The 6,950-nt window shown below is 35.1% G+C and overlaps 1 long non-coding RNA gene across 1 annotated transcript; it reads left to right on the top strand.

The window, feature by feature from the left end:
- The first annotated feature begins 2,173 nt into the window (after positions 1 to 2,173).
- LOC139715196 (uncharacterized) lies at positions 2,174 to 4,638 on the top strand. Its single transcript, XR_011709805.1, has 3 exons — positions 2,174 to 2,309; positions 3,007 to 3,099; positions 4,580 to 4,638. It is a non-coding gene; the product is annotated as an uncharacterized lncRNA (long non-coding RNA).
- Positions 4,639 to 6,950: the final 2,312 nt, after the last annotated feature.

Raw genomic sequence — 6,950 nt, 5'->3', positions numbered from 1 at the left:
GATGTTTTGCTTTAATGAAGGATACGTTGTGTTTTATTTTAAAAGAGGAGATAGTACGCTGATTTGTTTTGTTTAGGATAATTCCGGACCAATTAAAAGTAAACACTTTAAAGGGATGGTACAGTTTTGGTGGATATGAGAATTGGGCTTAACTTTTTTGCGAGATACCAAGAAAACACTTATGAAATAGTACAGAGCATGCCATTTTAAGAGGAATTCAAAGTTCATTTGATGAAAATCGGGTTTGGAATGACTGAAACATCCAAAAACAAAGTAAAACAAAGCGATCGTAATAAAAGGCGTATGTCCCACACTTTATTAGAATCGCTCTGTTTTGGATATCTCAGCCATTTCAAAACCAATTTTCACCAAATAAACGTTGAATTCCTCATGGAATTACATGCTCTTTCATATTTCATAAGAGGTTTCTCATTATCTCACCAAAATATGTTAGAAACGTGTAATTAGGTCTCAACCAAAACTATACGATCCCTTTAAAAAAACATAATAATCTTAAATAAGCACAACAGTGAAAATTTGATCAAAATCGGAACTTGAAAGTGTACGGCCACCCGTTATATGAAATTCTTAGCATTCGCTAATTTGGAAAGAAAAGTTTCTAACAGTTGATATGAATATATGCAAACGAGTCAGACGGGGATGCCATACACATCTCACAATATTTTGCATTGATTTCGTACAAGAAACTGACGAAAATTCGATTTTTTGTTATTCCTGGATAACTTCAAAATAATGATAGATGCAGCTTGATTTAGACTACCGTTGCGCTTAAACAAAAATAAATAAATGAAAAATATCAGCAGCTGGGCCCAGATGCAGAAAAATATGTAATCAAGCCGTAAGTAGGAATGTAAGTCAGTTTTTCTCCAGACAAGGAGTATTAAGTATATAGAATATTGTGTGATTTTCTGACGTAGGTTTGATCTCATTTTTATGCAAGAGTGACAATGGAAATTCCAGATTTTATATGCAAATTCCATAATGGCAAGTTGTTAGGCGACCAACTCATAAAAAAAGTTTACAAACTCATTCATTTACATCATTATTGTTGACTTTTGTTAAAGTTATATTAGCGAAACTTCACAATTTCATAACTTCCCCAATTTTTGTCCGATTTGTTATCATATTTTCACTGTTGGGTTTGTATTCAAATATTTGTTCTTTCATACGGACTAAACAAACCTACTCTACTCTTCTTTCGTCATTGTAGATATTATGCATGTGCACTATCAGCCAACCAACTGACAACTTATACTAAACCACTTTTTGTTTTTATTTATTGGCGTATCTTTTTGGATTTAATAATAAATTTGCCAAGCTGCCGAAGTCGGCAAGTATGATAATTTTGATTATGATAGTCTTAATTGGCAGACTTTTAATCTTAATGTGTGATCCGTGGACAACAACACTTGGCTAGATCTAGGCCTATATACTTCGTCATAAAAAAAAAAAAAAAATCTTAGATTATCTTACCTATAAGCTGATGTTTAGAAGATAGTAGACTAATGCTAATACTGATGCAACCATTCCAGAGAGCACAGGAAGCAAAGTCCGAATTGTTATTATTATTATTATTACTATTATTATTATTATTATTACTACTATTATTATTATTATCAGGATTATGATTATGATTGTTATTATGATGATGGTGATAATGATGATGATGATTATTATTATCATTATTATTATTATCATTATTATTATTATTATTATTATCATTATTATTATTATTATTATTATCATTATTATTATTATTATTATTATTATTATTATTATTATTATTATTATTATTATTATTATTATTATTATTATTATCATTATTATTATTATTATTATTATGTCTATGTTTATGTTTATGTTTATGTTTATGTTTATGTTTGCAGTAAAACAACCTTGTGCATTCGATAGACAGAGAGACTACACAGAGAACTGTGCTGTGTGGACGTGATATTTGAGAGCCTAGTATGGTAGGTGAGAGCTGTAGTCCAAAGCCCACGGCCGGACGTACCGGTACCGTACCGGTAGCTGTACCGGTTCCCCTATTTATTTACCGGCTACATTACGTGAGCGTGGTTGTGGTGCGTTGGTTGCGCTGCCCTACACCCTGCCAGCTGCTTCAAAATGGAGAACGAACGGAGTGTGACGTGAAGTACGTGTCAGATTATTTGCCTCAAAAAGTAGCCTTTGGGCAAGTTCTAGTACATCTGATTAGCGCATGATGAGAGAATCTTCTCAAGAAACATCACATGAAGGAGCTATACTTCTAAGAAACTTCATTTCAGGAGGTAGGCTGTTCATTCGTAATCGTAGTATCGGCGTTAACTACGGACGCTACTTGTGTGCCCCAGCCCATAGTATGCGGCGCAGTCAGTGAACGCCAGTATCTGTTGACAGCGACTCTATGCATGCACGAAGTACACATTTGCATACGTGTATATTCTTAACTACCAAGTAATTACAATGCCTTGTCATGTACATGTACAGTCGGTGCTACTTATTTTCCGTCACTGTTCTCTTGTCTTGAGACTAAAAATATATCGATTATGCATTTGAATTACTACTAACTTCGTTACTAGTGACACACACAGTGTAGTAGCGACGTAGTAGCGTGTTATGTGATGTATGATTTGTGAAATTTTGTAAATATCCTGTACGGTAGTCGGTACATGTACACTGTTGTAACAGTTACCACCTCCCTGGTACAGCATATTAATCTTATCATAATCCCATAATTAACAAATGAATGAATCTTTGTGTTGATCTTGCCTTTCATTATTATAATTGTAGAGTAAGTCTATGTTTTTTACTGACAGCATTCAGTGGTTGTGTACTTTCACTCCCAAATTAGGTGCTCGTCAGACTCTTGTTCCGGCTGGAGGTGTGACAGGATGCCACACAAATTTCAGAATCATTTTTGATACAATCATTGCACAGACTTTCTAATGAACTAATCGGGTCAATTTAACTCTGTTTATCGTACAGGTGTGGCGGGATGCTGCGCCAAGAGCGTCATTGCTCCTCTGGACAGGATCAAGATCCTGCTCCAAGCCAGGCACAAACACTTTCAAAACCTTGGTAAGGAGAAACTACACGTACCGGTACATGTAGACAATGTTTATACCTTAACTGTTTTGATGCAGGCTCTCAGAGTGCAATACAATGTCAAGTTTATGGTATACAAGGTTTTTTTTTTTTTTTTTTTTCAAAATCTGACCCAAATTAAAGTTTCAAAATCTTAAAGTTTCATACTTTTTTCATGAAACACTATTAATTGCAAGCCCCATTTACAAGTGTCCCATTTACCTTTACTATTTTTTTTAAAGATCTGTATGAAATTGTTGTGGAAAAGACCTTATCGTGACATCAGATTGTAATAATGTTTTAATAGATAATTACCTAACATTATTATGACTTATTGAGCTGCAGTTTCCAAATTATTGACCAAAAGTAGTAATGAAGTATGATTTGTGTGTTTGTTTGTTTTTTGCGTTTTTGTCCACAAACCAATGGAAGTGTTGAGAGGTGATGAGTGACCTTAGTATTTCTTCTAATACAATGGGGTTGTATCCCAATCTGTGCTTGGGGTATGTGAAACTAAAGTCCATTCATAAATTTCTTATTTTATGTCTGATTTTATGAAACTTCTACCTACATTGTCTGGTTTTAATCTTTCTGTTAAAAGTCAGATTGACAATTATATGGTTTGCAATTTGAGGTCTGATGATCACTGTCATAGTCATATAATACAGCTGTATATGCAAAGTATATTTTGTTTCATCATTAAAGGTGAGATGCTAGTCCTAACTGAGAGATTTGTAAGATCATATTTTGTATCAACTTGTTTCTGCATACATGTAGTTCAAACATGCTAACTATTGTCATACTCTTTACTGGTCAGTGTGGATGATTATAGTTGAATTGTGCATTTATTACCCCTACTAGAATCTTATTGATTTGTTTCATACACGTATCGATGTATCATTGAATAAAAAACAGGGAGGGGGTTCTTGTTTGTTGTACACAGTATATTTATGAGTGTTTCTGTTTCACATTTACTGGGTTTTAAAATGTTTCTATTCCTCTAGCAAAAAAAAAAGAAAAAAGAAAAAATTGTCCCAATTGAAACAAGCAGAATATTATGGGCATGTCAACAAATACATGTACACTGTACACCATTGTTAGTAATACAGTGGCGGATCCAGGGAGAGTGCACCGGGCGTGCGCCCCCCTCCCCCTTTATTTCTTGTTAAAACAAAAGAAATAAAAAAAAAATGGGGGAAGGATGTGTGCGCCCCCTTGATGCGCCCCTGATGCGCCCCTGATGCACTCCCTTTAATTTTATAAAGGCACCCCCTCTTTACGGAATTCCTGGATCTGCCCCTGGTAATAGGTAGGAGAAGAATAGTTATATATCAATAACAATGTATGCTGAATGCTTTGAAAATGAAGAATTTGTTGGCAAATTGAACTATTATGATAATAAACTCAGCCTGAGTTTGATCATTGTGTAAAATCTGTGGGTGTCACTAGTTTTTTCCCTTGTCCATCATTTTAGGTGTCTGGTCGTCCTTGAATGAGGTGGTCATGCAAGAGGGCTACCTGGCCCTGTACAAGGGTAATGGAGCCATGATGGTCCGGATTTTCCCCTAAATGCTGTATGTTAGTACAGTCTCCAGCGAGATGTTGTCCCCCCAGCTCACAGAGAAGAGCAAACTTACAGGTAGGAGGATAAGGGAAGTTTAATGTATACATGAAGGCAAGGGCCGTGGTGCTCTTTGTTAAGAAAGGAGTTTATAGACTTCCTCCCTCAGTTTATGTTTGATGGCTCTGTACTAGTGAGTGAGTTGTAGAAATTTATCTGAAGAAAGAGTATCAAGCAGAAAAGTTAGTTATTCCCAATGTTCCCTTTATGGGAAAAACGTTAGATGAACTAGTTAGGAGAAATATTGGTTTATGGTTGTGGAATGAATATAATTGTTTGAATCGTAGTTTAGCTTCAGACTTTAGTATGAAGACTCATACTAAAGGGGTAATATTATTGGGAATTATTATATGAGAAGACTGTTTGATTCGGCAAACTCTACAATTAATATTTAGAATTATCTCACTCGTGTGAGGAAAAGGCCAGATGTGTTCATACACTTCAAACTGATAAGAATTGATATTATTCGGAAGAAAGATTTGAACAGATGTGAGACTTGTATTGTAATGAGAATTCAGCACAGGCGGGAATCACTAGTTACTTGTATAAAGAAGATATTAGAATATATTATGAACATATCATTGATGAAAAGAGAAGGATAATGAAATCAGACAATAGTTTGTTAGAATTACAGTCATTGACGTTCAGATATTATACTGATTATTGGTTACGAGTGTCAGTATGCAGCTCATGTATTAAGTGGAAACACTGTTTATGACAGATTTGGATACAGTTACATCGAGCTCGTGTGTATTTATGTGTTAAACTGAGAACTGATTATTATTGTTTTGTTACACATTGATTGCTCTGCAGTGTTTGTCAATACTTAATTGTCTGATTGTGACTTTTTATGAGAGCAATAAATGTGCCATTCCATGCATAGATGCTGCTACCACAACCAACGACTTGTTTCTCCTCATTCTTTCATCATTCTAGCCCCTATACCCTTTTAGGGGTGTTACAATTTGTAGCAGTGACGCAAATTAGATCAGAAAAGTACCTTATGAGTAGAATTGTCTATGGCGAACAGTCCAAATTTGACGAATTTGAGCATATTTTGCCGTCTTGCAATTCTTCCAGACGGGATATCTCGAGAACGGAAGATCGCACAAACTTGGGGCGCACGGTTTCAGAACGTAGAGGTTCTGCCCATTTTTGTGACATAAGAATCTTGTCCATTGGTTGAGCAGTCCTGACGCAAATTTGCAGTAAAGCTAGACTACCCATTCACAATTGCTGTCATAGGGAACGTGTACAATCCATACAGAACTATCACGTGACGAGACTACCAACGAAAATTTGAGCCGTTGACCTTCACTGTCTGCCGTTGTCAGCAGTGTGACAGTTCTATTGGTTCTCATTTTAAAGTGAGCCAAAACCTAAGAACATTCTCACTTATAATTTCCAAAGAGTATTATGCAGGCACGCAAACTCATTTTAGTTGTATTTCATTTAAATGTAATGGGTAAGAGGGTATGAGAGAGAATGGAAAGTGCTGAGCTATGAAGTAAAATGGTAAAGTAAAACGTTTGTCAGATAGTATTACAAAAGCCTGAATATTGCAAGAGCTCCGGAGTAAAAACAGTCAATGAAAAACCTTATGTATGATAGCATTGTGAGAGCGTTAGACTGCATTGTGACGCATCGTTATTTAATTTACATTCTTTATTGATATATTTTCATAAATATCTCAGGTAATGAGTCGGATTGGATTACAATTCTCACTTACAGCTTTGTAGAAGTCTGAGTCAACAGTATCACACAGTACTTCAAGACGTATTATAGTACAAACGATTTCTTGAGCCTGCACCGTTTCAGGCTCTGTTCTGGATACGGCGGTAGAAACTCATTCTTTTTTGTTGTTTATTTTATCATTATTTACTGATCTCTTTTCTGATTTACAGGTAGCGGATTTCTTTGCAGGCCAAATTCGGAAATGTAGTGTTGATTATTACTTATTCATTTTCTCATGTTGTGACAGTTCTATTGGTTCTCATTTTAAAGTGAGCCAAAACCTAAGAACATTTTCACTTATAATTTCCAAAGAGTATTATGCAGGCACGCAAACTCATTTTAGTTGTATTTCATTTAAATGTAATGGGTAAGAGGGTATGAGAGAGAATGGAAAGTGCTGAGCTATGAAGTAAAATGGTAAAGTAAAAAGTTTGTCAGATAGTATTACAAAAGAAACTCATTCTTTTTTGTTTGTTTATTTTATCATTAT

Source organism: Diadema antillarum, unplaced genomic scaffold (genome assembly GCF_040938485.1).
Source record: "Diadema antillarum isolate AM-2024a unplaced genomic scaffold, OU_Dant_1.0 seq00003057_RagTag, whole genome shotgun sequence".
NCBI lineage: Eukaryota > Metazoa > Echinodermata > Echinoidea > Diadematoida > Diadematidae > Diadema > Diadema antillarum.
Note: the sequence above shows the minus strand (reverse complement) of the source record. Positions and strands in the feature narration are given on the sequence as shown.